At 43.8% G+C, this 26,814-nt stretch overlaps 54 non-coding genes across 54 annotated transcripts; all 54 read left to right on the plus strand.

Annotated features, from left to right (window-relative positions):
* Positions 1–335: 335 nt before the first annotated feature.
* Positions 336–454, plus strand: LOC134117607 (5S ribosomal RNA). Its single transcript, XR_009949163.1, has one exon. It is a non-coding gene; the product is annotated as a 5S ribosomal RNA (ribosomal RNA).
* Positions 455–849: 395 nt separating this feature from the next.
* On the plus strand, positions 850–968 carry LOC134117608 (5S ribosomal RNA). The gene has a single exon (XR_009949164.1). It is a non-coding gene; the product is annotated as a 5S ribosomal RNA (ribosomal RNA).
* A 344-nt stretch (positions 969–1,312) lies between these two features.
* LOC134118696 (5S ribosomal RNA) lies at positions 1,313–1,431 on the plus strand. The gene has a single exon (XR_009950257.1). It is a non-coding gene; the product is annotated as a 5S ribosomal RNA (ribosomal RNA).
* A 339-nt stretch (positions 1,432–1,770) lies between these two features.
* Positions 1,771–1,889, plus strand: LOC134117609 (5S ribosomal RNA). Its single transcript, XR_009949165.1, has one exon. It is a non-coding gene; the product is annotated as a 5S ribosomal RNA (ribosomal RNA).
* Positions 1,890–2,285: 396 nt separating this feature from the next.
* Positions 2,286–2,404, plus strand: LOC134117610 (5S ribosomal RNA). The gene has a single exon (XR_009949166.1). It is a non-coding gene; the product is annotated as a 5S ribosomal RNA (ribosomal RNA).
* A 339-nt stretch (positions 2,405–2,743) lies between these two features.
* LOC134117611 (5S ribosomal RNA) lies at positions 2,744–2,862 on the plus strand. The gene has a single exon (XR_009949167.1). It is a non-coding gene; the product is annotated as a 5S ribosomal RNA (ribosomal RNA).
* Positions 2,863–3,258: 396 nt separating this feature from the next.
* LOC134117612 (5S ribosomal RNA) lies at positions 3,259–3,377 on the plus strand. The gene has a single exon (XR_009949168.1). It is a non-coding gene; the product is annotated as a 5S ribosomal RNA (ribosomal RNA).
* Positions 3,378–3,773: 396 nt separating this feature from the next.
* On the plus strand, positions 3,774–3,892 carry LOC134117613 (5S ribosomal RNA). Its single transcript, XR_009949169.1, has one exon. It is a non-coding gene; the product is annotated as a 5S ribosomal RNA (ribosomal RNA).
* A 741-nt stretch (positions 3,893–4,633) lies between these two features.
* Positions 4,634–4,752, plus strand: LOC134117614 (5S ribosomal RNA). Its single transcript, XR_009949170.1, has one exon. It is a non-coding gene; the product is annotated as a 5S ribosomal RNA (ribosomal RNA).
* Positions 4,753–5,091: 339 nt separating this feature from the next.
* On the plus strand, positions 5,092–5,210 carry LOC134117616 (5S ribosomal RNA). The gene has a single exon (XR_009949172.1). It is a non-coding gene; the product is annotated as a 5S ribosomal RNA (ribosomal RNA).
* Positions 5,211–5,605: 395 nt separating this feature from the next.
* Positions 5,606–5,724, plus strand: LOC134117617 (5S ribosomal RNA). The gene has a single exon (XR_009949173.1). It is a non-coding gene; the product is annotated as a 5S ribosomal RNA (ribosomal RNA).
* A 344-nt stretch (positions 5,725–6,068) lies between these two features.
* LOC134118697 (5S ribosomal RNA) lies at positions 6,069–6,187 on the plus strand. The gene has a single exon (XR_009950258.1). It is a non-coding gene; the product is annotated as a 5S ribosomal RNA (ribosomal RNA).
* A 339-nt stretch (positions 6,188–6,526) lies between these two features.
* Positions 6,527–6,645, plus strand: LOC134117618 (5S ribosomal RNA). The gene has a single exon (XR_009949174.1). It is a non-coding gene; the product is annotated as a 5S ribosomal RNA (ribosomal RNA).
* Positions 6,646–7,040: 395 nt separating this feature from the next.
* On the plus strand, positions 7,041–7,159 carry LOC134117619 (5S ribosomal RNA). Its single transcript, XR_009949175.1, has one exon. It is a non-coding gene; the product is annotated as a 5S ribosomal RNA (ribosomal RNA).
* A 344-nt stretch (positions 7,160–7,503) lies between these two features.
* Positions 7,504–7,622, plus strand: LOC134117620 (5S ribosomal RNA). Its single transcript, XR_009949176.1, has one exon. It is a non-coding gene; the product is annotated as a 5S ribosomal RNA (ribosomal RNA).
* Positions 7,623–7,961: 339 nt separating this feature from the next.
* LOC134117621 (5S ribosomal RNA) lies at positions 7,962–8,080 on the plus strand. Its single transcript, XR_009949177.1, has one exon. It is a non-coding gene; the product is annotated as a 5S ribosomal RNA (ribosomal RNA).
* A 344-nt stretch (positions 8,081–8,424) lies between these two features.
* On the plus strand, positions 8,425–8,543 carry LOC134118698 (5S ribosomal RNA). The gene has a single exon (XR_009950259.1). It is a non-coding gene; the product is annotated as a 5S ribosomal RNA (ribosomal RNA).
* Positions 8,544–8,882: 339 nt separating this feature from the next.
* Positions 8,883–9,001, plus strand: LOC134117622 (5S ribosomal RNA). Its single transcript, XR_009949178.1, has one exon. It is a non-coding gene; the product is annotated as a 5S ribosomal RNA (ribosomal RNA).
* Positions 9,002–9,397: 396 nt separating this feature from the next.
* On the plus strand, positions 9,398–9,516 carry LOC134117623 (5S ribosomal RNA). The gene has a single exon (XR_009949179.1). It is a non-coding gene; the product is annotated as a 5S ribosomal RNA (ribosomal RNA).
* A 339-nt stretch (positions 9,517–9,855) lies between these two features.
* Positions 9,856–9,974, plus strand: LOC134117624 (5S ribosomal RNA). Its single transcript, XR_009949180.1, has one exon. It is a non-coding gene; the product is annotated as a 5S ribosomal RNA (ribosomal RNA).
* A 396-nt stretch (positions 9,975–10,370) lies between these two features.
* On the plus strand, positions 10,371–10,489 carry LOC134117625 (5S ribosomal RNA). The gene has a single exon (XR_009949181.1). It is a non-coding gene; the product is annotated as a 5S ribosomal RNA (ribosomal RNA).
* A 396-nt stretch (positions 10,490–10,885) lies between these two features.
* LOC134117627 (5S ribosomal RNA) lies at positions 10,886–11,004 on the plus strand. The gene has a single exon (XR_009949183.1). It is a non-coding gene; the product is annotated as a 5S ribosomal RNA (ribosomal RNA).
* Positions 11,005–11,343: 339 nt separating this feature from the next.
* Positions 11,344–11,462, plus strand: LOC134117628 (5S ribosomal RNA). Its single transcript, XR_009949184.1, has one exon. It is a non-coding gene; the product is annotated as a 5S ribosomal RNA (ribosomal RNA).
* A 395-nt stretch (positions 11,463–11,857) lies between these two features.
* LOC134117629 (5S ribosomal RNA) lies at positions 11,858–11,976 on the plus strand. Its single transcript, XR_009949185.1, has one exon. It is a non-coding gene; the product is annotated as a 5S ribosomal RNA (ribosomal RNA).
* A 344-nt stretch (positions 11,977–12,320) lies between these two features.
* Positions 12,321–12,439, plus strand: LOC134118700 (5S ribosomal RNA). Its single transcript, XR_009950261.1, has one exon. It is a non-coding gene; the product is annotated as a 5S ribosomal RNA (ribosomal RNA).
* A 339-nt stretch (positions 12,440–12,778) lies between these two features.
* Positions 12,779–12,897, plus strand: LOC134117630 (5S ribosomal RNA). The gene has a single exon (XR_009949186.1). It is a non-coding gene; the product is annotated as a 5S ribosomal RNA (ribosomal RNA).
* A 396-nt stretch (positions 12,898–13,293) lies between these two features.
* Positions 13,294–13,412, plus strand: LOC134117631 (5S ribosomal RNA). The gene has a single exon (XR_009949187.1). It is a non-coding gene; the product is annotated as a 5S ribosomal RNA (ribosomal RNA).
* A 396-nt stretch (positions 13,413–13,808) lies between these two features.
* LOC134117632 (5S ribosomal RNA) lies at positions 13,809–13,927 on the plus strand. The gene has a single exon (XR_009949188.1). It is a non-coding gene; the product is annotated as a 5S ribosomal RNA (ribosomal RNA).
* Positions 13,928–14,668: 741 nt separating this feature from the next.
* Positions 14,669–14,787, plus strand: LOC134117633 (5S ribosomal RNA). The gene has a single exon (XR_009949189.1). It is a non-coding gene; the product is annotated as a 5S ribosomal RNA (ribosomal RNA).
* Positions 14,788–15,126: 339 nt separating this feature from the next.
* Positions 15,127–15,245, plus strand: LOC134117634 (5S ribosomal RNA). Its single transcript, XR_009949190.1, has one exon. It is a non-coding gene; the product is annotated as a 5S ribosomal RNA (ribosomal RNA).
* A 395-nt stretch (positions 15,246–15,640) lies between these two features.
* Positions 15,641–15,759, plus strand: LOC134117635 (5S ribosomal RNA). Its single transcript, XR_009949191.1, has one exon. It is a non-coding gene; the product is annotated as a 5S ribosomal RNA (ribosomal RNA).
* Positions 15,760–16,103: 344 nt separating this feature from the next.
* LOC134118701 (5S ribosomal RNA) lies at positions 16,104–16,222 on the plus strand. Its single transcript, XR_009950262.1, has one exon. It is a non-coding gene; the product is annotated as a 5S ribosomal RNA (ribosomal RNA).
* A 339-nt stretch (positions 16,223–16,561) lies between these two features.
* On the plus strand, positions 16,562–16,680 carry LOC134117636 (5S ribosomal RNA). Its single transcript, XR_009949192.1, has one exon. It is a non-coding gene; the product is annotated as a 5S ribosomal RNA (ribosomal RNA).
* A 395-nt stretch (positions 16,681–17,075) lies between these two features.
* On the plus strand, positions 17,076–17,194 carry LOC134117638 (5S ribosomal RNA). Its single transcript, XR_009949194.1, has one exon. It is a non-coding gene; the product is annotated as a 5S ribosomal RNA (ribosomal RNA).
* Positions 17,195–17,538: 344 nt separating this feature from the next.
* Positions 17,539–17,657, plus strand: LOC134117639 (5S ribosomal RNA). Its single transcript, XR_009949195.1, has one exon. It is a non-coding gene; the product is annotated as a 5S ribosomal RNA (ribosomal RNA).
* A 339-nt stretch (positions 17,658–17,996) lies between these two features.
* On the plus strand, positions 17,997–18,115 carry LOC134117640 (5S ribosomal RNA). The gene has a single exon (XR_009949196.1). It is a non-coding gene; the product is annotated as a 5S ribosomal RNA (ribosomal RNA).
* A 395-nt stretch (positions 18,116–18,510) lies between these two features.
* LOC134117641 (5S ribosomal RNA) lies at positions 18,511–18,629 on the plus strand. The gene has a single exon (XR_009949197.1). It is a non-coding gene; the product is annotated as a 5S ribosomal RNA (ribosomal RNA).
* A 339-nt stretch (positions 18,630–18,968) lies between these two features.
* LOC134117642 (5S ribosomal RNA) lies at positions 18,969–19,087 on the plus strand. The gene has a single exon (XR_009949198.1). It is a non-coding gene; the product is annotated as a 5S ribosomal RNA (ribosomal RNA).
* A 395-nt stretch (positions 19,088–19,482) lies between these two features.
* LOC134117643 (5S ribosomal RNA) lies at positions 19,483–19,601 on the plus strand. Its single transcript, XR_009949199.1, has one exon. It is a non-coding gene; the product is annotated as a 5S ribosomal RNA (ribosomal RNA).
* Positions 19,602–19,945: 344 nt separating this feature from the next.
* On the plus strand, positions 19,946–20,064 carry LOC134117644 (5S ribosomal RNA). Its single transcript, XR_009949200.1, has one exon. It is a non-coding gene; the product is annotated as a 5S ribosomal RNA (ribosomal RNA).
* Positions 20,065–20,403: 339 nt separating this feature from the next.
* On the plus strand, positions 20,404–20,522 carry LOC134117645 (5S ribosomal RNA). The gene has a single exon (XR_009949201.1). It is a non-coding gene; the product is annotated as a 5S ribosomal RNA (ribosomal RNA).
* Positions 20,523–20,917: 395 nt separating this feature from the next.
* On the plus strand, positions 20,918–21,036 carry LOC134117646 (5S ribosomal RNA). Its single transcript, XR_009949202.1, has one exon. It is a non-coding gene; the product is annotated as a 5S ribosomal RNA (ribosomal RNA).
* A 344-nt stretch (positions 21,037–21,380) lies between these two features.
* On the plus strand, positions 21,381–21,499 carry LOC134117647 (5S ribosomal RNA). Its single transcript, XR_009949203.1, has one exon. It is a non-coding gene; the product is annotated as a 5S ribosomal RNA (ribosomal RNA).
* A 339-nt stretch (positions 21,500–21,838) lies between these two features.
* LOC134117649 (5S ribosomal RNA) lies at positions 21,839–21,957 on the plus strand. The gene has a single exon (XR_009949205.1). It is a non-coding gene; the product is annotated as a 5S ribosomal RNA (ribosomal RNA).
* A 395-nt stretch (positions 21,958–22,352) lies between these two features.
* LOC134117650 (5S ribosomal RNA) lies at positions 22,353–22,471 on the plus strand. Its single transcript, XR_009949206.1, has one exon. It is a non-coding gene; the product is annotated as a 5S ribosomal RNA (ribosomal RNA).
* A 344-nt stretch (positions 22,472–22,815) lies between these two features.
* Positions 22,816–22,934, plus strand: LOC134117651 (5S ribosomal RNA). Its single transcript, XR_009949207.1, has one exon. It is a non-coding gene; the product is annotated as a 5S ribosomal RNA (ribosomal RNA).
* Positions 22,935–23,273: 339 nt separating this feature from the next.
* Positions 23,274–23,392, plus strand: LOC134117652 (5S ribosomal RNA). The gene has a single exon (XR_009949208.1). It is a non-coding gene; the product is annotated as a 5S ribosomal RNA (ribosomal RNA).
* Positions 23,393–23,787: 395 nt separating this feature from the next.
* On the plus strand, positions 23,788–23,906 carry LOC134117653 (5S ribosomal RNA). The gene has a single exon (XR_009949209.1). It is a non-coding gene; the product is annotated as a 5S ribosomal RNA (ribosomal RNA).
* Positions 23,907–24,250: 344 nt separating this feature from the next.
* Positions 24,251–24,369, plus strand: LOC134117654 (5S ribosomal RNA). Its single transcript, XR_009949210.1, has one exon. It is a non-coding gene; the product is annotated as a 5S ribosomal RNA (ribosomal RNA).
* Positions 24,370–24,708: 339 nt separating this feature from the next.
* On the plus strand, positions 24,709–24,827 carry LOC134117655 (5S ribosomal RNA). The gene has a single exon (XR_009949211.1). It is a non-coding gene; the product is annotated as a 5S ribosomal RNA (ribosomal RNA).
* Positions 24,828–25,222: 395 nt separating this feature from the next.
* LOC134117656 (5S ribosomal RNA) lies at positions 25,223–25,341 on the plus strand. The gene has a single exon (XR_009949212.1). It is a non-coding gene; the product is annotated as a 5S ribosomal RNA (ribosomal RNA).
* A 344-nt stretch (positions 25,342–25,685) lies between these two features.
* Positions 25,686–25,804, plus strand: LOC134117657 (5S ribosomal RNA). The gene has a single exon (XR_009949213.1). It is a non-coding gene; the product is annotated as a 5S ribosomal RNA (ribosomal RNA).
* Positions 25,805–26,143: 339 nt separating this feature from the next.
* LOC134117658 (5S ribosomal RNA) lies at positions 26,144–26,262 on the plus strand. The gene has a single exon (XR_009949214.1). It is a non-coding gene; the product is annotated as a 5S ribosomal RNA (ribosomal RNA).
* Positions 26,263–26,657: 395 nt separating this feature from the next.
* LOC134117660 (5S ribosomal RNA) lies at positions 26,658–26,776 on the plus strand. Its single transcript, XR_009949216.1, has one exon. It is a non-coding gene; the product is annotated as a 5S ribosomal RNA (ribosomal RNA).
* Positions 26,777–26,814: the final 38 nt, after the last annotated feature.

Consider the following 26,814-nt stretch of genomic DNA (forward strand, 5'->3'; position numbering starts at 1 on the left):
CACTTCTCTCTCCGAAAGCCGCCCAGCGCCGCAGATTGTACACCTACACAATTGTAAAAAGCATTTCACATTGTAGAAGAGATGCAATAGGAAGAAGATGAAAGGTGGCTTACGTCCATACCATCGTCAGGCCATTTGAGGTGGCGGGGACTGCAATGGCCATCCACCGATTGGCTGGGACTCCTGGGCGGGTATTCTCTAGTCCATCCAATTTTCGGCATAGGATGTCACAGCCTTCTTTGCATACCCTTATTTAACCCACACAAAGATGCCAACGGCAGGCGTGACATAATTTTTTGACGCATTATAAAGGATTAGGAAAAAGATAAAAAGCAGCTTACGGCCATACCTCTCTGGTTCCGCCCGATCTCGTCTGATCTCGGAAGCTAAGCAGAGCAGGGCCTGGTTAGTACCTGGATGGAAGACCGCCTGGGAATCCCAGGTGCCGTAAGCTTTTTCACTTCTCTCTCCGAAAGCCGCCGAGCGCCGCAGATTGTACACCTACAAATTACAAAAAGAACATCACATTGTTGAAGAGATGCATGTTTAGTGTTGTTTTAACGTTGGATATGAAAGGAAATTAGACAATATTATCCAAAATGATTCCGTTTCATGATTGCTAAATTAGTGTTGATCAACATTTACGATTGGCATACTATTGTTTGTAATTTAGCCGTTGAAATACAGGTGCTAACCCAACATGTTAGAATTGCCAGTGAAGAAAAGTAAAGTTACCTTCAGGCTTTAGGAACCTCTCTTGCCAATGCTAAGAACTGCTTCAATTTTAGAAAAAGAAACTTCTGATTATCTTTGACACGTTTTAAAGGATTAGGAAAAAGATGAAAAGCAGCTTACGGCCATACCTCTCTGGTTCCGCCCGATCTCGTCTGATCTCGGAAGCTAAGCAGAGCAGGGCCTGGTTAGTACCTGGATGGAAGACCGCCTGGGAATCCCAGGTGCCGTAAGCTTTTTCACTTCTCTCTCCGAAAGCCGCCCAGCGCCGTAGATTGTACACCTGTTTTAAAGTTGGATATGAAAGGAAATTAGACAATATTATCCAAAATGATTCCGTTTCATGATTGCTAAATTAGTGTTGATCAACATTTACGATTGGCATACTATTGTTTGTAATTTAGCCGTTGAAATACAGGTGCTAACCCAACATGTTAGAATTGCCAGTGAAGAAAAGTAAAGTTACCTTCAGGCTTTAGGAACCTCTCTTGCCAATGCTAAGAACTGCTTCAATTTTAGAAAAAGAAACTTCTGATTATCTTTGACACGTTTTAAAGGATTAGGAAAAAGATGAAAAGCAGCTTACGGCCATACCTTTCTGGTTCCGCCCGATCTCGTCTGATCTCGGAAGCTAAGCAGAGCAGGGCCTGGTTAGTACCTGGATGGAAGACCGCCTGGGAATCCCAGGTGCCGTAAGCTTTTTCACTTCTCTCTCCGAAAGCCGCCCAGCGCCGCAGATTGTACACCTACACAATTGTAAAAAGCATTTCACATTGTAGAAGAGATGCAATAGGAAGAAGATGAAAGGTGGCTTACGTCCATACCATCGTCAGGCCATTTGAGGTGGCGGGGACTGCAATGGCCATCCACCGATTGGCTGGGACTCCTGGGCGGGTATTCTCTAGTCCATCCAATTTTCGGCATAGGATGTCACAGCCTTCTTTGCATACCCTTATTTAACCCACACAAAGATGCCAACGGCAGGCGTGACATAATTTTTTGACGCATTATAAAGGATTAGGAAAAAGATAAAAAGCAGCTTACGGCCATACCTCTCTGGTTCCGCCCGATCTCGTCTGATCTCGGAAGCTAAGCAGAGCAGGGCCTGGTTAGTACCTGGATGGAAGACCGCCTGGGAATCCCAGGTGCCGTAAGCTTTTTCACTTCTCTCTGGAAGCCGCCGAGCGCCGCAGATTGTACACCTACAAATTACAAAAAGTATATCACATTGTCGAAGAGATGCATGTTTAGTGTTGTTTTAACGTTGGATATATAAGGAACTTAGACAATATAATCAAAAATGATTCCGTTTCATGGTTGCTAAATTAGTGTTGATCAACATTTAACAATTGGCATACTTTTGTTTGTAATTTAGCCGTTGAAATACAGGTGCTAACCCAACATGTTAGAATTGCCAGTGAAGAAAAGTAAAGTTACCTTCAGGTTTTAGGAACCTCTCTTGCCAATCCTAAGAACTGCTTCAATTTTAGAAAAAGAAACTCTTCTGATTATCTTTGACACGTTTTAAAGGATTAGGAAAAAGGTAAAAAGCAGCTTACGGCCATACCTCTCTGGTTCCGCCCGATCTCGTCTGATCTCGGAAGCTAAGCAGAGCAGGGCCTGGTTAGTACCTGGATGGAAGACCGCCTGGGAATCCCAGGTGCCGTAAGCTTTTTCACTTCTCTCTCCGAAAGCCGCCCAGCGCCGCAGATTGTACACCTACACAATTGTAAAAAGCATTTCACATTGTAGAAGAGATGCAATAGGAAGAAGATGAAAGGTGGCTTACGTCCATACCATCGTCAGGCCATTTGAGGTGGCGGGGACTGCAATGGCCATCCACCGATTGGCTGGGACTCCTGGGCGGGTCTTCTCTAGTCCATCCAATTTTCGGCATAGGATGTCACAGCCTTCTTTGCATACCCTTATTTAACCCACACAAAGATGCCAACGGCAGGCGTGACATAATTTTTTGACGCATTATAAAGGATTAGGAAAAAGATAAAGAGCAGCTTACGGCCATACCTCTCTGGTTCCGCCCGATCTCGTCTGATCTCGGAAGCTAAGCAGAGCAGGGCCTGGTTAGTACCTGGATGGAAGACCGCCTGGGAATCCCAGGTGCCGTAAGCTTTTTCACTTCTCTCCGGAAGCCGCCGAGCGCCGCGGATTGTACACCTACAAATTACAAAAAGTATATCACATTGTCGAAGAGATGCATGTTTAGTGTTGTTTTAACGTTGGATATATAAGGAACTTAGACAATATCATCAAAAATGATTCCGTTTCATGGTTGCTAAATTAGTGTTGATCAACATTTAACAATTGGCATACTTTTGTTTGTAATTTAGCCGTTGAAATACAGGTGCTAACCCAACATGTTAGAATTGCCAGTGAAGAAAAGTAAAGTTACCTTCAGGTTTTAGGAACTTCTCTTGCCAATCCTAAGAACTGCTTCAATTTTAGAAAAAGGAGCTCTTCTGATTATCTTTGACACGTTTTAAAGGATTAGGAAAAAGATAAAAAGCAGCTTACGGCCATACCTCTCTGGTTCCGCCCGATCTCGTCTGATCTCGGAAGCTAAGCAGAGCAGGGCCTGGTTAGTACCTGGATGGAAGACCGCCTGGGAATCCCAGGTGCCGTAAGCTTTTTCACTTCTCTCTGGAAGCCGCCGAGCGCCGCAGATTGTACACCTACAAATTACAAAAAGTATATCACATTGTCGAAGAGATGCATGTTTAGTGTTGTTTTAACGTTGGATATATAAGGAACTTAGACAATATCATCAAAATTGATTCCGTTTCATGGTTGCTAAATTAGTGTTGATCAACATTTAACAATTGGCATACTTTTGTTTGTAATTTAGCCGTTGAAATACAGGTGCTAACCCAACATGTTAGAATTGCCAGTGAAGAAAAGTAAAGTTACCTTCAGGTTTTAGGAACCTCTCTTGCCAATCCTAAGAACTGCTTCAATTTTAGAAAAAGAAACTCTTCTGATTATCTTTGACACGTTTTAAAGGATTAGGAAAAAGGTAAAAACCAGCTTACGGCCATACCTCTCTGGTTCCGCCCGATCTCGTCTGATCTCGGAAGCTAAGCAGAGCAGGGCCTGGTTAGTACCTGGATGGAAGACCGCCTGGGAATCCCAGGTGCCGTAAGCTTTTTCACTTCTCTCTCCGAAAGCCGCCCAGCGCCGCAGATTGTACACCTACACAATTGTAAAAAGCATTTCACATTGTAGAAGAGATGCAATAGGAAGAAGATGAAAGGTGGCTTACGTCCATACCATCGTCAGGCCATTTGAGGTGGCGGGGACTGCAATGGCCATCCACCGATTGGCTGGGACTCCTGGGCGGGTCTTCTCTAGTCCATCCAATTTTCGGCATAGGATGTCACAGCCTTCTTTGCATACCCTTATTTAACCCACACAAAGATGCCAACGGCAGGCGTGACATAATTTTTTGACGCATTATAAAGGATTAGGGGAATCCCAGGTGCCGTAAGCTTTTTCACTTCTCTCTGGAAGCCGCCGAGCGCCGCAGATTGTACACCTACAAATTACAAAAAGTATATCACATTGTCGAAGAGATGCATGTTTAGTGTTGTTTTAACGTTGGATATATAAGGAACTTAGACAATATCATCAAAATTGATTCCGTTTCATGGTTGCTAAATTAGTGTTGATCAACATTTAACAATTGGCATACTTTTGTTTGTAATTTAGCCGTTGAAATACAGGTGCTAACCCAACATGTTAGAATTGCCAGTGAAGAAAAGTAAAGTTACCTTCAGGTTTTAGGAACCTCTCTTGCCAATCCTAAGAACTGCTTCAATTTTAGAAAAAGAAACTCTTCTGATTATCTTTGACACGTTTTAAAGGATTAGGAAAAAGGTAAAAAGCAGCTTACGGCCATACCTCTCTGGTTCCGCCCGATCTCGTCTGATCTCGGAAGCTAAGCAGAGCAGGGCCTGGTTAGTACCTGGATGGAAGACCGCCTGGGAATCCCAGGTGCCGTAAGCTTTTTCACTTCTCTCTCCGAAAGCCGCCCAGCGCCGCAGATTGTACACCTACACAATTGTAAAAAGCATTTCACATTGTAGAAGAGATGCAATAGGAAGAAGATGAAAGGTGGCTTACGTCCATACCATCGTCAGGCCATTTGAGGTGGCGGGGACTGCAATGGCCATCCACCGATTGGCTGGGACTCCTGGGCGGGTATTCTCTAGTCCATCCAATTTTCGGCATAGGATGTCACAGCCTTCTTTGCATACCCTTATTTAACCCACACAAAGATGCCAACGGCAGGCGTGACATAATTTTTTGACGCATTATAAAGGATTAGGAAAAAGATAAAAAGCAGCTTACGGCCATACCTCTCTGGTTCCGCCCGATCTCGTCTGATCTCGGAAGCTAAGCAGAGCAGGGCCTGGTTAGTACCTGGATGGAAGACCGCCTGGGAATCCCAGGTGCCGTAAGCTTTTTCACTTCTCTCTCCGAAAGCCGCCGAGCGCCGCAGATTGTACACCTACAAATTACAAAAAGAACATCACATTGTTGAAGAGATGCATGTTTAGTGTTGTTTTAACGTTGGATATGAAAGGAAATTAGACAATATTATCCAAAATGATTCCGTTTCATGATTGCTAAATTAGTGTTGATCAACATTTACGATTGGCATACTATTGTTTGTAATTTAGCCGTTGAAATACAGGTGCTAACCCAACATGTTAGAATTGCCAGTGAAGAAAAGTAAAGTTACCTTCAGGCTTTAGGAACCTCTCTTGCCAATGCTAAGAACTGCTTCAATTTTAGAAAAAGAAACTTCTGATTATCTTTGACACGTTTTAAAGGATTAGGAAAAAGATGAAAAGCAGCTTACGGCCATACCTCTCTGGTTCCGCCCGATCTCGTCTGATCTCGGAAGCTAAGCAGAGCAGGGCCTGGTTAGTACCTGGATGGAAGACCGCCTGGGAATCCCAGGTGCCGTAAGCTTTTTCACTTCTCTCTCCGAAAGCCGCCCAGCGCCGTAGATTGTACACCTGTTTTAAAGTTGGATATGAAAGGAAATTAGACAATATTATCCAAAATGATTCCGTTTCATGATTGCTAAATTAGTGTTGATCAACATTTACGATTGGCATACTATTGTTTGTAATTTAGCCGTTGAAATACAGGTGCTAACCCAACATGTTAGAATTGCCAGTGAAGAAAAGTAAAGTTACCTTCAGGCTTTAGGAACCTCTCTTGCCAATGCTAAGAACTGCTTCAATTTTAGAAAAAGAAACTTCTGATTATCTTTGACACGTTTTAAAGGATTAGGAAAAAGATGAAAAGCAGCTTACGGCCATACCTTTCTGGTTCCGCCCGATCTCGTCTGATCTCGGAAGCTAAGCAGAGCAGGGCCTGGTTAGTACCTGGATGGAAGACCGCCTGGGAATCCCAGGTGCCGTAAGCTTTTTCACTTCTCTCTCCGAAAGCCGCCCAGCGCCGCAGATTGTACACCTACACAATTGTAAAAAGCATTTCACATTGTAGAAGAGATGCAATAGGAAGAAGATGAAAGGTGGCTTACGTCCATACCATCGTCAGGCCATTTGAGGTGGCGGGGACTGCAATGGCCATCCACCGATTGGCTGGGACTCCTGGGCGGGTATTCTCTAGTCCATCCAATTTTCGGCATAGGATGTCACAGCCTTCTTTGCATACCCTTATTTAACCCACACAAAGATGCCAACGGCAGGCGTGACATAATTTTTTGACGCATTATAAAGGATTAGGAAAAAGATAAAAAGCAGCTTACGGCCATACCTCTCTGGTTCCGCCCGATCTCGTCTGATCTCGGAAGCTAAGCAGAGCAGGGCCTGGTTAGTACCTGGATGGAAGACCGCCTGGGAATCCCAGGTGCCGTAAGCTTTTTCACTTCTCTCTCCGAAAGCCGCCGAGCGCCGCAGATTGTACACCTACAAATTACAAAAAGAACATCACATTGTTGAAGAGATGCATGTTTAGTGTTGTTTTAACGTTGGATATGAAAGGAAATTAGACAATATTATCCAAAATGATTCCGTTTCATGATTGCTAAATTAGTGTTGATCAACATTTACGATTGGCATACTATTGTTTGTAATTTAGCCGTTGAAATACAGGTGCTAACCCAACATGTTAGAATTGCCAGTGAAGAAAAGTAAAGTTACCTTCAGGCTTTAGGAACCTCTCTTGCCAATGCTAAGAACTGCTTCAATTTTAGAAAAAGAAACTTCTGATTATCTTTGACACGTTTTAAAGGATTAGGAAAAAGATGAAAAGCAGCTTACGGCCATACCTCTCTGGTTCCGCCCGATCTCGTCTGATCTCGGAAGCTAAGCAGAGCAGGGCCTGGTTAGTACCTGGATGGAAGACCGCCTGGGAATCCCAGGTGCCGTAAGCTTTTTCACTTCTCTCTCCGAAAGCCGCCCAGCGCCGTAGATTGTACACCTGTTTTAAAGTTGGATATGAAAGGAAATTAGACAATATTATCCAAAATGATTCCGTTTCATGATTGCTAAATTAGTGTTGATCAACATTTACGATTGGCATACTATTGTTTGTAATTTAGCCGTTGAAATACAGGTGCTAACCCAACATGTTAGAATTGCCAGTGAAGAAAAGTAAAGTTACCTTCAGGCTTTAGGAACCTCTCTTGCCAATGCTAAGAACTGCTTCAATTTTAGAAAAAGAAACTTCTGATTATCTTTGACACGTTTTAAAGGATTAGGAAAAAGATGAAAAGCAGCTTACGGCCATACCTCTCTGGTTCCGCCCGATCTCGTCTGATCTCGGAAGCTAAGCAGAGCAGGGCCTGGTTAGTACCTGGATGGAAGACCGCCTGGGAATCCCAGGTGCCGTAAGCTTTTTCACTTCTCTCTCTGAAAGCCGCCCAGCGCCGTAGATTGTACACCTACACAATTGTAAAAAAAAATTCACATTGTAGAACAGATGCAATAGGAAGAAGATGAAAGGTGGCTTACGTCCATACCATCGTCAGGCCATTTGAGGTGGCGGGGACTGCAATGGCCATTCACCGATTGGCTGGGACTCCTGGGCGGGTCTTCTCTAGTCCATCCAATTTTCGGCATGGGATGTCACAGCCTTCTTTGCATACCCTTATTTAACCCACACAAAGATGCCAACGGCAGGCGTGTCATAATTCATTGACGCATTATAAAGGATTAGGAAAAAGATGAAAAGCAGCTTACGGCCATACCTCTCTGGTTCCGCCCGATCTCGTCTGATCTCGGAAGCTAAGCAGAGCAGGGCCTGGTTAGTACCTGGATGGAAGACCGCCTGGGAATCCCAGGTGCCGTAAGCTTTTTCACTTCTCTCTCCGAAAGCCGCCCAGCGCCGTAGATTGTACACCTGTTTTAAAGTTGGATATGAAAGGAAATTAGACAATATTATCCAAAATGATTCCGTTTCATGATTGCTAAATTAGTGTTGATCAACATTTACGATTGGCATACTATTGTTTGTAATTTAGCCGTTGAAATACAGGTGCTAACCCAACATGTTAGAATTGCCAGTGAAGAAAAGTAAAGTTACCTTCAGGCTTTAGGAACCTCTCTTGCCAATGCTAAGAACTGCTTCAATTTTAGAAAAAGAAACTTCTGATTATCTTTGACACGTTTTAAAGGATTAGGAAAAAGATGAAAAGCAGCTTACGGCCATACCTTTCTGGTTCCGCCCGATCTCGTCTGATCTCGGAAGCTAAGCAGAGCAGGGCCTGGTTAGTACCTGGATGGAAGACCGCCTGGGAATCCCAGGTGCCGTAAGCTTTTTCACTTCTCTCTCCGAAAGCCGCCCAGCGCCGCAGATTGTACACCTACACAATTGTAAAAAGCATTTCACATTGTAGAAGAGATGCAATAGGAAGAAGATGAAAGGTGGCTTACGTCCATACCATCGTCAGGCCATTTGAGGTGTCGGGGACTGCAATGGCCATCCACCGATTGGCTGGGACTCCTGGGCGGGTATTCTCTAGTCCATCCAATTTTCGGCATAGGATGTCACAGCCTTCTTTGCATACCCTTATTTAACCCACACAAAGATGCCAACGGCAGGCGTGACATAATTTTTTGACGCATTATAAAGGATTAGGAAAAAGATAAAAAGCAGCTTACGGCCATACCTCTCTGGTTCCGCCCGATCTCGTCTGATCTCGGAAGCTAAGCAGAGCAGGGCCTGGTTAGTACCTGGATGGAAGACCGCCTGGGAATCCCAGGTGCCGTAAGCTTTTTCACTTCTCTCTGGAAGCCGCCGAGCGCCGCAGATTGTACACCTACAAATTACAAAAAGTATATCACATTGTCGAAGAGATGCATGTTTAGTGTTGTTTTAACGTTGGATATATAAGGAACTTAGACAATATAATCAAAAATGATTCCGTTTCATGGTTGCTAAATTAGTGTTGATCAACATTTAACAATTGGCATACTTTTGTTTGTAATTTAGCCGTTGAAATACAGGTGCTAACCCAACATGTTAGAATTGCCAGTGAAGAAAAGTAAAGTTACCTTCAGGTTTTAGGAACCTCTCTTGCCAATCCTAAGAACTGCTTCAATTTTAGAAAAAGAAACTCTTCTGATTATCTTTGACACGTTTTAAAGGATTAGGAAAAAGGTAAAAAGCAGCTTACGGCCATACCTCTCTGGTTCCGCCCGATCTCGTCTGATCTCGGAAGCTAAGCAGAGCAGGGCCTGGTTAGTACCTGGATGGAAGACCGCCTGGGAATCCCAGGTGCCGTAAGCTTTTTCACTTCTCTCTCCGAAAGCCGCCCAGCGCCGCAGATTGTACACCTACACAATTGTAAAAAGCATTTCACATTGTAGAAGAGATGCAATAGGAAGAAGATGAAAGGTGGCTTACGTCCATACCATCGTCAGGCCATTTGAGGTGGCGGGGACTGCAATGGCCATCCACCGATTGGCTGGGACTCCTGGGCGGGTCTTCTCTAGTCCATCCAATTTTCGGCATAGGATGTCACAGCCTTCTTTGCATACCCTTATTTAACCCACACAAAGATGCCAACGGCAGGCGTGACATAATTTTTTGACGCATTATAAAGGATTAGGAAAAAGATAAAGAGCAGCTTACGGCCATACCTCTCTGGTTCCGCCCGATCTCGTCTGATCTCGGAAGCTAAGCAGAGCAGGGCCTGGTTAGTACCTGGATGGAAGACCGCCTGGGAATCCCAGGTGCCGTAAGCTTTTTCACTTCTCTCCGGAAGCCGCCGAGCGCCGCGGATTGTACACCTACAAATTACAAAAAGTATATCACATTGTCGAAGAGATGCATGTTTAGTGTTGTTTTAACGTTGGATATATAAGGAACTTAGACAATATCATCAAAAATGATTCCGTTTCATGGTTGCTAAATTAGTGTTGATCAACATTTAACAATTGGCATACTTTTGTTTGTAATTTAGCCGTTGAAATACAGGTGCTAACCCAACATGTTAGAATTGCCAGTGAAGAAAAGTAAAGTTACCTTCAGGTTTTAGGAACTTCTCTTGCCAATCCTAAGAACTGCTTCAATTTTAGAAAAAGGAGCTCTTCTGATTATCTTTGACACGTTTTAAAGGATTAGGAAAAAGATAAAAAGCAGCTTACGGCCATACCTCTCTGGTTCCGCCCGATCTCGTCTGATCTCGGAAGCTAAGCAGAGCAGGGCCTGGTTAGTACCTGGATGGAAGACCGCCTGGGAATCCCAGGTGCCGTAAGCTTTTTCACTTCTCTCTGGAAGCCGCCGAGCGCCGCAGATTGTACACCTACAAATTACAAAAAGTATATCACATTGTCGAAGAGATGCATGTTTAGTGTTGTTTTAACGTTGGATATATAAGGAACTTAGACAATATCATCAAAATTGATTCCGTTTCATGGTTGCTAAATTAGTGTTGATCAACATTTAACAATTGGCATACTTTTGTTTGTAATTTAGCCGTTGAAATACAGGTGCTAACCCAACATGTTAGAATTGCCAGTGAAGAAAAGTAAAGTTACCTTCAGGTTTTAGGAACCTCTCTTGCCAATCCTAAGAACTGCTTCAATTTTAGAAAAAGAAACTCTTCTGATTATCTTTGACACGTTTTAAAGGATTAGGAAAAAGGTAAAAAGCAGCTTACGGCCATACCTCTCTGGTTCCGCCCGATCTCGTCTGATCTCGGAAGCTAAGCAGAGCAGGGCCTGGTTAGTACCTGGATGGAAGACCGCCTGGGAATCCCAGGTGCCGTAAGCTTTTTCACTTCTCTCTCCGAAAGCCGCCCAGCGCCGCAGATTGTACACCTACACAATTGTAAAAAGCATTTCACATTGTAGAAGAGATGCAATAGGAAGAAGATGAAAGGTGGCTTACGTCCATACCATCGTCAGGCCATTTGAGGTGGCGGGGACTGCAATGGCCATCCACCGATTGGCTGGGACTCCTGGGCGGGTATTCTCTAGTCCATCCAATTTTCGGCATAGGATGTCACAGCCTTCTTTGCATACCCTTATTTAACCCACACAAAGATGCCAACGGCAGGCGTGACATAATTTTTTGACGCATTATAAAGGATTAGGAAAAAGATAAAAAGCAGCTTACGGCCATACCTCTCTGGTTCCGCCCGATCTCGTCTGATCTCGGAAGCTAAGCAGAGCAGGGCCTGGTTAGTACCTGGATGGAAGACCGCCTGGGAATCCCAGGTGCCGTAAGCTTTTTCACTTCTCTCTCCGAAAGCCGCCGAGCGCCGCAGATTGTACACCTACAAATTACAAAAAGAACATCACATTGTTGAAGAGATGCATGTTTAGTGTTGTTTTAACGTTGGATATGAAAGGAAATTAGACAATATTATCCAAAATGATTCCGTTTCATGATTGCTAAATTAGTGTTGATCAACATTTACGATTGGCATACTATTGTTTGTAATTTAGCCGTTGAAATACAGGTGCTAACCCAACATGTTAGAATTGCCAGTGAAGAAAAGTAAAGTTACCTTCAGGCTTTAGGAACCTCTCTTGCCAATGCTAAGAACTGCTTCAATTTTAGAAAAAGAAACTTCTGATTATCTTTGACACGTTTTAAAGGATTAGGAAAAAGATGAAAAGCAGCTTACGGCCATACCTCTCTGGTTCCGCCCGATCTCGTCTGATCTCGGAAGCTAAGCAGAGCAGGGCCTGGTTAGTACCTGGATGGAAGACCGCCTGGGAATCCCAGGTGCCGTAAGCTTTTTCACTTCTCTCTCCGAAAGCCGCCCAGCGCCGTAGATTGTACACCTGTTTTAAAGTTGGATATGAAAGGAAATTAGACAATATTATCCAAAATGATTCCGTTTCATGATTGCTAAATTAGTGTTGATCAACATTTACGATTGGCATACTATTGTTTGTAATTTAGCCGTTGAAATACAGGTGCTAACCCAACATGTTAGAATTGCCAGTGAAGAAAAGTAAAGTTACCTTCAGGCTTTAGGAACCTCTCTTGCCAATGCTAAGAACTGCTTCAATTTTAGAAAAAGAAACTTCTGATTATCTTTGACACGTTTTAAAGGATTAGGAAAAAGATGAAAAGCAGCTTACGGCCATACCTTTCTGGTTCCGCCCGATCTCGTCTGATCTCGGAAGCTAAGCAGAGCAGGGCCTGGTTAGTACCTGGATGGAAGACCGCCTGGGAATCCCAGGTGCCGTAAGCTTTTTCACTTCTCTCTCCGAAAGCCGCCCAGCGCCGCAGATTGTACACCTACACAATTGTAAAAAGCATTTCACATTGTAGAAGAGATGCAATAGGAAGAAGATGAAAGGTGGCTTACGTCCATACCATCGTCAGGCCATTTGAGGTGGCGGGGACTGCAATGGCCATCCACCGATTGGCTGGGACTCCTGGGCGGGTCTTCTCTAGTCCATCCAATTTTCGGCATAGGATGTCACAGCCTTCTTTGCATACCCTTATTTAACCCACACAAAGATGCCAACGGCAGGCGTGACATAATTTTTTGACGCATTATAAAGGATTAGGAAAAAGATAAAGAGCAGCTTACGGCCATACCTCTCTGGTTCCGCCCGATCTCGTCTGATCTCGGAAGCTAAGCAGAGCAGGGCCTGGTTAGTACCTGGATGGAAGACCGCCTGGGAATCCCAGGTGCCGTAAGCTTTTTCACTTCTCTCCGGAAGCCGCCGAGCGCCGCGGATTGTACACCTACAAATTACAAAAAGTATATCACATTGTCGAAGAGATGCATGTTTAGTGTTGTTTTAACGTTGGATATATAAGGAACTTAGACAATATCATCAAAAATGATTCCGTTTCATGGTTGCTAAATTAGTGTTGATCAACATTTAACAATTGGCATACTTTTGTTTGTAATTTAGCCGTTGAAATACAGGTGCTAACCCAACATGTTAGAATTGCCAGTGAAGAAAAGTAAAGTTACCTTCAGGTTTTAGGAACTTCTCTTGCCAATCCTAAGAACTGCTTCAATTTTAGAAAAAGGAGCTCTTCTGATTATCTTTGACACGTTTTAAAGGATTAGGAAAAAGATAAAAAGCAGCTTACGGCCATACCTCTCTGGTTCCGCCCGATCTCGTCTGATCTCGGAAGCTAAGCAGAGCAGGGCCTGGTTAGTACCTGGATGGAAGACCGCCTGGGAATCCCAGGTGCCGTAAGCTTTTTCACTTCTCTCTGGAAGCCGCCGAGCGCCGCAGATTGTACACCTACAAATTACAAAAAGTATATCACATTGTCGAAGAGATGCATGTTTAGTGTTGTTTTAACGTTGGATATATAAGGAACTTAGACAATATCATCAAAATTGATTCCGTTTCATGGTTGCTAAATTAGTGTTGATCAACATTTAACAATTGGCATACTTTTGTTTGTAATTTAGCCGTTGAAATACAGGTGCTAACCCAACATGTTAGAATTGCCAGTGAAGAAAAGTAAAGTTACCTTCAGGTTTTAGGAACCTCTCTTGCCAATCCTAAGAACTGCTTCAATTTTAGAAAAAGAAACTCTTCTGATTATCTTTGACACGTTTTAAAGGATTAGGAAAAAGGTAAAAACCAGCTTACGGCCATACCTCTCTGGTTCCGCCCGATCTCGTCTGATCTCGGAAGCTAAGCAGAGCAGGGCCTGGTTAGTACCTGGATGGAAGACCGCCTGGGAATCCCAGGTGCCGTAAGCTTTTTCACTTCTCTCTCCGAAAGCCGCCCAGCGCCGCAGATTGTACACCTACACAATTGTAAAAAGCATTTCACATTGTAGAAGAGATGCAATAGGAAGAAGATGAAAGGTGGCTTACGTCCATACCATCGTCAGGCCATTTGAGGTGGCGGGGACTGCAATGGCCATCCACCGATTGGCTGGGACTCCTGGGCGGGTCTTCTCTAGTCCATCCAATTTTCGGCATAGGATGTCACAGCCTTCTTTGCATACCCTTATTTAACCCACACAAAGATGCCAACGGCAGGCGTGACATAATTTTTTGACGCATTATAAAGGATTAGGGGAATCCCAGGTGCCGTAAGCTTTTTCACTTCTCTCTGGAAGCCGCCGAGCGCCGCAGATTGTACACCTACAAATTACAAAAAGTATATCACATTGTCGAAGAGATGCATGTTTAGTGTTGTTTTAACGTTGGATATATAAGGAACTTAGACAATATCATCAAAATTGATTCCGTTTCATGGTTGCTAAATTAGTGTTGATCAACATTTAACAATTGGCATACTTTTGTTTGTAATTTAGCCGTTGAAATACAGGTGCTAACCCAACATGTTAGAATTGCCAGTGAAGAAAAGTAAAGTTACCTTCAGGTTTTAGGAACCTCTCTTGCCAATCCTAAGAACTGCTTCAATTTTAGAAAAAGAAACTCTTCTGATTATCTTTGACACGTTTTAAAGGATTAGGAAAAAGGTAAAAAGCAGCTTACGGCCATACCTCTCTGGTTCCGCCCGATCTCGTCTGATCTCGGAAGCTAAGCAGAGCAGGGCCTGGTTAGTACCTGGATGGAAGACCGCCTGGGAATCCCAGGTGCCGTAAGCTTTTTCACTTCTCTCTCCGAAAGCCGCCCAGCGCCGCAGATTGTACACCTACACAATTGTAAAAAGCATTTCACATTGTAGAAGAGATGCAATAGGAAGAAGATGAAAGGTGGCTTACGTCCATACCATCGTCAGGCCATTTGAGGTGGCGGGGACTGCAATGGCCATCCACCGATTGGCTGGGACTCCTGGGCGGGTATTCTCTAGTCCATCCAATTTTCGGCATAGGATGTCACAGCCTTCTTTGCATACCCTTATTTAACCCACACAAAGATGCCAACGGCAGGCGTGACATAATTTTTTGACGCATTATAAAGGATTAGGAAAAAGATAAAAAGCAGCTTACGGCCATACCTCTCTGGTTCCGCCCGATCTCGTCTGATCTCGGAAGCTAAGCAGAGCAGGGCCTGGTTAGTACCTGGATGGAAGACCGCCTGGGAATCCCAGGTGCCGTAAGCTTTTTCACTTCTCTCTCCGAAAGCCGCCGAGCGCCGCAGATTGTACACCTACAAATTACAAAAAGAACATCACATTGTTGAAGAGATGCATGTTTAGTGTTGTTTTAACGTTGGATATGAAAGGAAATTAGACAATATTATCCAAAATGATTCCGTTTCATGATTGCTAAATTAGTGTTGATCAACATTTACGATTGGCATACTATTGTTTGTAATTTAGCCGTTGAAATACAGGTGCTAACCCAACATGTTAGAATTGCCAGTGAAGAAAAGTAAAGTTACCTTCAGGCTTTAGGAACCTCTCTTGCCAATGCTAAGAACTGCTTCAATTTTAGAAAAAGAAACTTCTGATTATCTTTGACACGTTTTAAAGGATTAGGAAAAAGATGAAAAGCAGCTTACGGCCATACCTCTCTGGTTCCGCCCGATCTCGTCTGATCTCGGAAGCTAAGCAGAGCAGGGCCTGGTTAGTACCTGGATGGAAGACCGCCTGGGAATCCCAGGTGCCGTAAGCTTTTTCACTTCTCTCTCCGAAAGCCGCCCAGCGCCGTAGATTGTACACCTGTTTTAAAGTTGGATATGAAAGGAAATTAGACAATATTATCCAAAATGATTCCGTTTCATGATTGCTAAATTAGTGTTGATCAACATTTACGATTGGCATACTATTGTTTGTAATTTAGCCGTTGAAATACAGGTGCTAACCCAACATGTTAGAATTGCCAGTGAAGAAAAGTAAAGTTACCTTCAGGCTTTAGGAACCTCTCTTGCCAATGCTAAGAACTGCTTCAATTTTAGAAAAAGAAACTTCTGATTATCTTTGACACGTTTTAAAGGATTAGGAAAAAGATGAAAAGCAGCTTACGGCCATACCTTTCTGGTTCCGCCCGATCTCGTCTGATCTCGGAAGCTAAGCAGAGCAGGGCCTGGTTAGTACCTGGATGGAAGACCGCCTGGGAATCCCAGGTGCCGTAAGCTTTTTCACTTCTCTCTCCGAAAGCCGCCCAGCGCCGCAGATTGTACACCTACACAATTGTAAAAAGCATTTCACATTGTAGAAGAGATGCAATAGGAAGAAGATGAAAGGTGGCTTACGTCCATACCATCGTCAGGCCATTTGAGGTGGCGGGGACTGCAATGGCCATCCACCGATTGGCTGGGACTCCTGGGCGGGTATTCTCTAGTCCATCCAATTTTCGGCATAGGATGTCACAGCCTTCTTTGCATACCCTTATTTAACCCACACAAAGATGCCAACGGCAGGCGTGACATAATTTTTTGACGCATTATAAAGGATTAGGAAAAAGATAAAAAGCAGCTTACGGCCATACCTCTCTGGTTCCGCCCGATCTCGTCTGATCTCGGAAGCTAAGCAGAGCAGGGCCTGGTTAGTACCTGGATGGAAGACCGCCTGGGAATCCCAGGTGCCGTAAGCTTTTTCACTTCTCTCTCCGAAAGCCGCCGAGCGCCGCAGATTGTACACCTACAAATTACAAAAAGAACATCACATTGTTGAAGAGATGCATGTTTAGTGTTGTTTTAACGTTGGTTATGAAAGGAAATTAGACAATATTATCCAAAATGATTCCGTTTCATGATTGCTAAATTAGTGTTGATCAACATTTACGATTGGCATACTATTGTTTGTAATTTAGCCGTTGAAATACAGGTGCTAACCCAACATGTTAGAATTGCCAGTGAAGAAAAGTAAAGTTACCTTCAGGCTTTAGGAACCTCTCTTGCCAATGCTAAGAACTGCTTCAATTTTAGAAAAAGAAACTTCTGATTATCTTTGACACGTTTTAAAGGATTAGGAAAAAGATGAAAAGCAGCTTACGGCCATACCTCTCTGGTTCCGCCCGATCTCGTCTGATCTCGGAAGCTAAGCAGAGCAGGGCCTGGTTAGTACCTGGATGGAAGACCGCCTGGGAATCCCAGGTGCCGTAAGCTTTTTCACTTCTCTCTCCGAAAGCCGCCCAGCGCCGTAGATTGTACACCTGTTTTAAAGTTGGATATGAAAGGAAATTAGACAATATTATCCAAAATGATTCCGTTTCATGATTGCTAAATTAGTGTTGATCAACATTTACGATTGGCATACTATTGTTTGTAATTTAGCCGTTGAAATACAGGTGCTAACCCAACATGTTAGAATTGCCAGTGAAGAAAAGTAAAGTTACCTTCAGGCTTTAGGAACCTCTCTTGCCAATGCTAAGAACTGCTTCAATTTTAGAAAAAGAAACTTCTGATTATCTTTGACACGTTTTAAAGGATTAGGAAAAAGATGAAAAGCAGCTTACGGCCATACCTCTCTGGTTCCGCCCGATCTCGTCTGATCTCGGAAGCTAAGCAGAGCAGGGCCTGGTTAGTACCTGGATGGAAGACCGCCTGGGAATCCCAGGTGCCGTAAGCTTTTTCACTTCTCTCTCTGAAAGCCGCCCAGCGCCGTAGATTGTACACCTACACAATTGTAAAAAAAAATTCACATTGTAGAACAGATGCAATAGGAAGAAGATGAAAGGTGGCTTACGTCCATACCATCGTCAGGCCATTTGAGGTGGCGGGGACTGCAATGGCCATTCACCGATTGGCTGGGACTCCTGGGCGGGTCTTCTCTAGTCCATCCAATTTTCGGCATGGGATGTCACAGCCTTCTTTGCATACCCTTATTTAACCCACACAAAGATGCCAACGGCAGGCGTGTCATAATTCATTGACGCATTATAAAGGATTAGGAAAAAGATGAAAAGCAGCTTACGGCCATACCTCTCTGGTTCCGCCCGATCTCGTCTGATCTCGGAAGCTAAGCAGAGCAGGGCCTGGTTAGTACCTGGATGGAAGACCGCCTGGGAATCCCAGGTGCCGTAAGCTTTTTCACTTCTCTCTCCGAAAGCCGCCGAGCGCCGCAGATTGTACACCTACAAATTACAAAAAGAACATCACATTGTTGAAGAGATGCATGTTTAGTGTTGTTTTAACGTTGGATATGAAAGGAAATTAGACAATATTATCCAAAATGATTCCGTTTCATGATTGCTAAATTAGTGTTGATCAACATTTACGATTGGCATACTATTGTTTGTAATTTAGCCGTTGAAATACAGGTGCTAACCCAACATGTTAGAATTGCCAGTGAAGAAAAGTAAAGTTACCTTCAGGCTTTAGGAACCTCTCTTGCCAATGCTAAGAACTGCTTCAATTTTAGAAAAAGAAACTTCTGATTATCTTTGACACGTTTTAAAGGATTAGGAAAAAGATGAAAAGCAGCTTACGGCCATACCTCTCTGGTTCCGCCCGATCTCGTCTGATCTCGGAAGCTAAGCAGAGCAGGGCCTGGTTAGTACCTGGATGGAAGACCGCCTGGGAATCCCAGGTGCCGTAAGCTTTTTCACTTCTCTCTCTGAAAGCCGCCCAGCGCCGTAGATTGTACACCTACACAATTGTAAAAAAAAATTCACATTGTAGAACAGATGCAATAGGAAGAAGATGAAAGGTGGCTTACGTCCATACCATCGTCAGGCCATTTGAGGTGGCGGGGACTGCAATGGCCATTCACCGATTGGCTGGGACTCCTGGGCGGGTCTTCTCTAGTCCATCCAATTTTCGGCATGGGATGTCACAGCCTTCTTTGCATACCCTTATTTAACCCACACAAAGATGCCAACGGCAGGCGTGTCATAATTCATTGACGCATTATAAAGGATTAGGAAAAAGATGAAAAGCAGCTTACGGCCATACCTCTCTGGTTCCGCCCGATCTCGTCTGATCTCGGAAGCTAAGCAGAGCAGGGCCTGGTTAGTACCTGGATGGAAGACCGCCTGGGAATCCCAGGTGCCGTAAGCTTTTTCACTTCTCTCTCCGAAAGCCGCCGAGCGCCGCAGATTGTACACCTACAAATTACAAAAAGAACATCACATTGTTGAAGAGATGCATGTTTAGTGTTGTTTTAACGTTGGATATGAAAGGAAATTAGACAATATTATCCAAAATGATTCCGTTTCATGATTGCTAAATTAGTGTTGATCAACATTTACGATTGGCATACTATTGTTTGTAATTTAGCCGTTGAAATACAGGTGCTAACCCAACATGTTAGAATTGCCAGTGAAGAAAAGTAAAGTTACCTTCAGGCTTTAGGAACCTCTCTTGCCAATGCTAAGAACTGCTTCAATTTTAGAAAAAGAAACTTCTGATTATCTTTGACACGTTTTAAAGGATTAGGAAAAAGATGAAAAGCAGCTTACGGCCATACCTCTCTGGTTCCGCCCGATCTCGTCTGATCTCGGAAGCTAAGCAGAGCAGGGCCTGGTTAGTACCTGGATGGAAGACCGCCTGGGAATCCCAGGTGCCGTAAGCTTTTTCACTTCTCTCTCCGAAAGCCGCCCAGCGCCGTAGATTGTACACCTGTTTTAAAGTTGGATATGAAAGGAAATTAGACAATATTATCCAAAATGATTCCGTTTCATGATTGCTAAATTAGTGTTGATCAACATTTACGATTGGCATACTATTGTTTGTAATTTAGCCGTTGAAATACAGGTGCTAACCCAACATGTTAGAATTGCCAGTGAAGAAAAGTAAAGTTACCTTCAGGCTTTAGGAACCTCTCTTGCCAATGCTAAGAACTGCTTCAATTTTAGAAAAAGAAACTTCTGATTATCTTTGACACGTTTTAAAGGATTAGGAAAAAGATGAAAAGCAGCTTACGGCCATACCTCTCTGGTTCCGCCCGATCTCGTCTGATCTCGGAAGCTAAGCAGAGCAGGGCCTGGTTAGTACCTGGATGGAAGACCGCCTGGGAATCCCAGGTGCCGTAAGCTTTTTCACTTCTCTCTCTGAAAGCCGCCCAGCGCCGTAGATTGTACACCTACACAATTGTAAAAAAAAATTCACATTGTAGAACAGATGCAATAGGAAGAAGATGAAAGGTGGCTTACGTCCATACCATCAACAGGCCATTTGAGGTGGCGGGGACTGCAATGGCCATTCACCGATTGGCTGGGACTCCTGGGCGGGTCTTCTCTAGTCCATCCAATTTTCGGCATGGGATGTCACAGCCTTCTTTGCATACCCTTATTTAACCCACACAAAGATGCCAACGGCAGGCGTGTCATAATTCATTGACGCATTATAAAGGATTAGGAAAAAGATGAAAAGCAGCTTACGGCCATACCTCTCTGGTTCCGCCCGATCTCGTCTGATCTCGGAAGCTAAGCAGAGCAGGGCCTGGTTAGTACCTGGATGGAAGACCGCCTGGGAATCCCAGGTGCCGTAAGCTTTTTCACTTCTCTCTCCGAAAGCCGCCGAGCGCCGCAGATTGTACACCTACAAATTACAAAAAGAACATCACATTGTTGAAGAGATGCATGTTTAGTGTTGTTTTAACGTTGGATATGAAAGGAAATTAGACAATATTATCCAAAATGATTCCGTTTCATGATTGCTAAATTAGTGTTGATCAACATTTACGATTGGCATACTATTGTTTGTAATTTAGCCGTTGAAATACAGGTGCTAACCCAACATGTTAGAATTGCCAGTGAAGAAAAGTAAAGTTACCTTCAGGCTTTAGGAACCTCTCTTGCCAATGCTAAGAACTGCTTCAATTTTAGAAAAAGAAACTTCTGATTATCTTTGACACGTTTTAAAGGATTAGGAAAAAGATGAAAAGCAGCTTACGGCCATACCTCTCTGGTTCCGCCCGATCTCGTCTGATCTCGGAAGCTAAGCAGAGCAGGGCCTGGTTAGTACCTGGATGGAAGACCGCCTGGGAATCCCAGGTGCCGTAAGCTTTTTCACTTCTCTCTCCGAAAGCCGCCCAGCGCCGTAGATTGTACACCTGTTTTAAAGTTGGATATGAAAGGAAATTAGACAATATTATCCAAAATGATTCCGTTTCATGATTGCTAAATTAGTGTTGATCAACATTTACGATTGGCATACTATTGTTTGTAATTTAGCCGTTGAAATACAGGTGCTAACCCAACATGTTAGAATTGCCAGTGAAGAAAAGTAAAGTTACCTTCAGGCTTTAGGAACCTCTCTTGCCAATGCTAAGAACTGCTTCAATTTTAGAAAAAGAAACTTCTGATTATCTTTGACACGTTTTAAAGGATTAGGAAAAAGATGAAAAGCAGCTTACGGCCATACCTCTCTGGTTCCGCCCGATCTCGTCTGATCTCGGAAGCTAAGCAGAGCAGGGCCTGGTTAGTACCTGGATGGAAGACCGCCTGGGAATCCCAGGTGCCGTAAGCTTTTTCACTTCTCTCTCTGAAAGCCGCCCAGCGCCGTAGATTGTACACCTACACAATTGTAAAAAAAAATTCACATTGTAGAACAGATGCAATAGGAAGAAGATGAAAGGTGGCTTACGTCCATACCATCAACAGGCCATTTGAGGTGGCGGGGACTGCAATGGCCATTCACCGATTGGCTGGGACTCCTGGGCGGGTCTTCTCTAGTCCATCCAATTTTCGGCATGGGATGTCACAGCCTTCTTTGCATACCCTTATTTAACCCACACAAAGATGCCAACGGCAGGCGTGTCATAATTCATTGACGCATTATAAAGGATTAGGAAAAAGATGAAAAGCAGCTTACGGCCATACCTCTCTGGTTCCGCCCGATCTCGTCTGATCTCGGAAGCTAAGCAGAGCAGGGCCTGGTTAGTACCTGGATGGAAGACCGCCTGGGAATCCCAGGTGCCGTAAGCTTTTTCACTTCTCTCTCCGAAAGCCGCCGAGCGCCGCAGATTGTACACCTACAAATTACAAAAAGAACATCACATTGTTGAAGAGATGCATGTTTAGTGTTGTTTTAACGTTGGATATGAAAGGAAATTAGACAATATTATCCAAAATGATTCCGTTTCATGATTGCTAAATTAGTGTTGATCAACATTTACGATTGGCATACTATTGTTTGTAATTTAGCCGTTGAAATACAGGTGCTAACCCAACATGTTAGAATTGCCAGTGAAGAAAAGTAAAGTTACCTTCAGGCTTTAGGAACCTCTCTTGCCAATGCTAAGAACTGCTTCAATTTTAGAAAAAGAAACTTCTGATTATCTTTGACACGTTTTAAAGGATTAGGAAAAAGATGAAAAGCAGCTTACGGCCATACCTCTCTGGTTCCGCCCGATCTCGTCTGATCTCGGAAGCTAAGCAGAGCAGGGCCTGGTTAGTACCTGGATGGAAGACCGCCTGGGAATCCCAGGTGCCGTAAGCTTTTTCACTTCTCTCTCCGAAAGCCGCCCAGCGCCGTAGATTGTACACCTGTTTTAAAGTTGGATATGAAAGGAAATTAGACAATATTATCCAAAATGATTCCGTTTCATGATTGCTAAATTAGTGTTGATCAACATTTACGATTGGCATACTATTGTTTGTAATTTAGCCGTTGAAATACAGGTGCTAACCCAACATGTTAGAATTGCCAGTGAAGAAAAGTAAAGTTACCTTCAGGCTTTAGGAACCTCTCTTGCCAATGCTAAGAACTGCTTCAATTTTAGAAAAAGAAACTTCTGATTATCTTTGACACGTTTTAAAGGATTAGGAAAAAGATGAAAAGCAGCTTACGGCCATACCTCTCTGGTTCCGCCCGATCTCGTCTGATCTCGGAAGCTAAGCAGAGCAGGGCCTGGTTAGTACCTGGATGGAAGACCGCCTGGGAATCCCAGGTGCCGTAAGCTTTTTCACTTCTCTCTCTGAAAGCCGCCCAGCGCCGTAGATTGTACACCTACACAATTGTAAAAAAAAATTCACATTGTAGAACAGATGCAATAGGAAGAAGATGAAAGGTGGCTTACGTCCATACCATCAACAGGCCATTTGAGGTGGCGGGGACTGCAATGGCCATTCACCGATTGGCTGGGACTCCTGGGCGGGTCTTCTCTAGTCCATCCAATTTTCGGCATGGGATGTCACAGCCTTCTTTGCATACCCTTATTTAACCCACACAAAGATGCCAACGGCAGGCGTGTCATAATTCATTGACGCATTATAAAGGATTAGGAAAAAGATGAAAAGCAGCTTACGGCCATACCTCTCTGGTTCCGCCCGATCTCGTCTGATCTCGGAAGCTAAGCAGAGCAGGGCCTGGTTAGTACCTGGATGGAAGACCGCCTGGGAATCCCAGGTGCCGTAAGCTTTTTCACTTCTCTCTCCGAAAGCCGCCGAGCGCCGCAGATTGTACACCTACAAATTACAAAAAGAACATCACATTGTTGAAGAGATGCATGTTTAGTGTTGTTTTAACGTTGGATATGAAAGGAAATTAGACAATATTATCCAAAATGATTCCGTTTCATGATTGCTAAATTAGTGTTGATCAACATTTACGATTGGCATACTATTGTTTGTAATTTAGCCGTTGAAATACAGGTGCTAACCCAACATGTTAGAATTGCCAGTGAAGAAAAGTAAAGTTACCTTCAGGCTTTAGGAACCTCTCTTGCCAATGCTAAGAACTGCTTCAATTTTAGAAAAAGAAACTTCTGATTATCTTTGACACGTTTTAAAGGATTAGGAAAAAGATGAAAAGCAGCTTACGGCCATACCTCTCTGGTTCCGCCCGATCTCGTCTGATCTCGGAAGCTAAGCAGAGCAGGGCCTGGTTAGTACCTGGATGGAAGACCGCCTGGGAATCCCAGGTGCCGTAAGCTTTTTCACTTCTCTCTCCGAAAGCCGCCCAGCGCCGTAGATTGTACACCTGTTTTAAAGTTGGATATGAAAGGAAATTAGACAATATTATCCAAAATGATTCCGTTTCATGATTGCTAAATTAGTGTTGATCAACATTTACGATTGGCATACTATTGTTTGTAATTTAGCCGTTGAAATACAGGTGCTAACCCAACATGTTAGAATTGCCAGTGAAGAAAAGTAAAGTTACCTTCAGGCTTTAGGAACCTCTCTTGCCAATGCTAAGAACTGCTTCAATTTTAGAAAAAGAAACTTCTGATTATCTTTGACACGTTTTAAAGGATTAGGAAAAAGATGAAAAGCAGCTTACGGCCATACCTCTCTGGTTCCGCCCGATCTCGTCTGATCTCGGAAGCTAAGCAGAGCAGGGCCTGGTTAGTACCTGGATGGAAGACCGCCTGGGAATCCCAGGTGCCGTAAGCTTTTTCACTTCTCTCTCTGAAAGCCGCCCAGCGCCGTAGATTGTACACCTACACAATTGTAAAAAAAAATTCACATTGTAGAACAGATGCAATAGGAAGAAGATGAAAGGTGGCTTACGTCCATACCATCAACAGGCCATTTGAGGTGGCGGGGACTGCAATGGCCATTCACCGATTGGCTGGGACTCCTGGGCGGGTCTTCTCTAGTCCATCCAATTTTCGGCATGGGATGTCACAGCCTTCTTTGCATACCCTTATTTAACCCACACAAAGATGCCAACGGCAGGCGTGTCATAATTCATTGACGCATTATAAAGGATTAGGAAAAAGATGAAAAGCAGCTTACGGCCATACCTCTCTGGTTCCGCCCGATCTCGTCTGATCTCGGAAGCTAAGCAGAGCAGGGCCTGGTTAGTACCTGGATGGAAGACCGCCTGGGAATCCCAGGTGCCGTAAGCTTTTTCACTTCTCTCTCCGAAAGCCGCCGAGCGCCGCAGATTGTACACCTACAAATTACAAAAAGAACATCACATTGTTGAAGAGATGCATGTTTAGTGTTGTTTTAACGTTGGATATGAAAGGAAATTAGACAATATTATCCAAAATGATTCCGTTTCATGATTGCTAAATTAGTGTTGATCAACATTTACGATTGGCATACTATTGTTTGTAATTTAGCCGTTGAAATACAGGTGCTAACCCAACATGTTAGAATTGCCAGTGAAGAAAAGTAAAGTTACCTTCAGGCTTTAGGAACCTCTCTTGCCAATGCTAAGAACTGCTTCAATTTTAGAAAAAGAAACTTCTGATTATCTTTGACACGTTTTAAAGGATTAGGAAAAAGATGAAAAGCAGCTTACGGCCATACCTCTCTGGTTCCGCCCGATCTCGTCTGATCTCGGAAGCTAAGCAGAGCAGGGCCTGGTTAGTACCTGGATGGAAGACCGCCTGGGAATCCCAGGTGCCGTAAGCTTTTTCACTTCTCTCTCCGAAAGCCGCCCAGCGCCGTAGATTGTACACCTGTTTTAAAGTTGGATATGAAAGGAAATTAGACAATATTATCCAAAATGATTCCGTTTCATGATTGCTAAATTAGTGTTGATCAACATTTACGATTGGCATACTATTGTTTGTAATTTAGCCGTTGAAATACAGGTGCTAACCCAACATGTTAGAATTGCCAGTGAAGAAAAGTAAAGTTACCTTCAGGCTTTAGGAACCTCTCTTGCCAATGCTAAGAACTGCTTCAATTTTAGAAAAAGAAACTTCTGATTATCTTTGACACGTTTTAAAGGATTAGGAAAAAGATGAAAAGCAGCTTACGGCCATACCTCTCTGGTTCCGCCCGATCTCGTCTGATCTCGGAAGCTAAGCAGAGCAGGGCCTGGTTAGTACCTGGATGGAAGACCGCCTGGGAATCCCAGGTGCCGTAAGCTTTTTCACTTCTCTCTCTGAAAGCCGCCCAGCGCCGTAGATTGTACACCTACACAATTGTAAAAAAAAATTCACATTGTAGAACAGATGCAATAGGAAGAAGATGAAAGGTGGCTTACGTCCATACCATCGTCAGGCCATTTGAGGTGGCGGGGACTGCAATGGCCATTCACCGATTGGCTGGGACTCCTGGGCGGGTCTTCTCTAGTCCATCCAATTTTCGGCATGGGATGTCACAGCCTTCTTTGCATACCCTTATTTAACCCACACAAAGATGCCAACGGCAGGCGTGTCATAATTCATTGACGCATTATAAAGGATTAGGAAAAAGATGAAAAGCAGCTTACGGCCATACCTCTCTGGTTCCGCCCGATCTCGTCTGATCTCGGAAGCTAAGCAGAGCAGGGCCTGGTTAGTACCTGGATGGAAGACCGCCTGGGAATCCCAGGTGCCGTAAGCTTTTTCACTTCTCTCTCCGAAAGCCGCCGAGCGCCGCAGATTGTACACCTACAAATTACAAAAAGAACATCACATTGTTGAAGAGATGCATGTTTAGTGTTGTTTTAACGTTGGATATGAAAGGAAATTAGACAATATTATCCAAAATGATTCCGTTTCATGATTGCTAAATTAGTGTTGATCAACATTTACGATTGGCATACTATTGTTTGTAATTTAGCCGTTGAAATACAGGTGCTAACCCAACATGTTAGAATTGCCAGTGAAGAAAAGTAAAGTTACCTTCAGGCTTTAGGAACCTCTCTTGCCAATGCTAAGAACTGCTTCAATTTTAGAAAAAGAAACTTCTGATTATCTTTGACACGTTTTAAAGGATTAGGAAAAAGATGAAAAGCAGCTTACGGCCATACCTCTCTGGTTCCGCCCGATCTCGTCTGATCTCGGAAGCTAAGCAGAGCAGGGCCTGGTTAGTACCTGGATGGAAGACCGCCTGGGAATCCCAGGTGCCGTAAGCTTTTTCACTTCTCTCTCTGAAAGCCGCCCAGCGCCGTAG

This window comes from Pungitius pungitius, unplaced genomic scaffold (genome assembly GCF_949316345.1).
Source record: "Pungitius pungitius unplaced genomic scaffold, fPunPun2.1 scaffold_24, whole genome shotgun sequence".
In the NCBI taxonomy this organism is placed as follows: domain Eukaryota; kingdom Metazoa; phylum Chordata; class Actinopteri; order Perciformes; family Gasterosteidae; genus Pungitius; species Pungitius pungitius.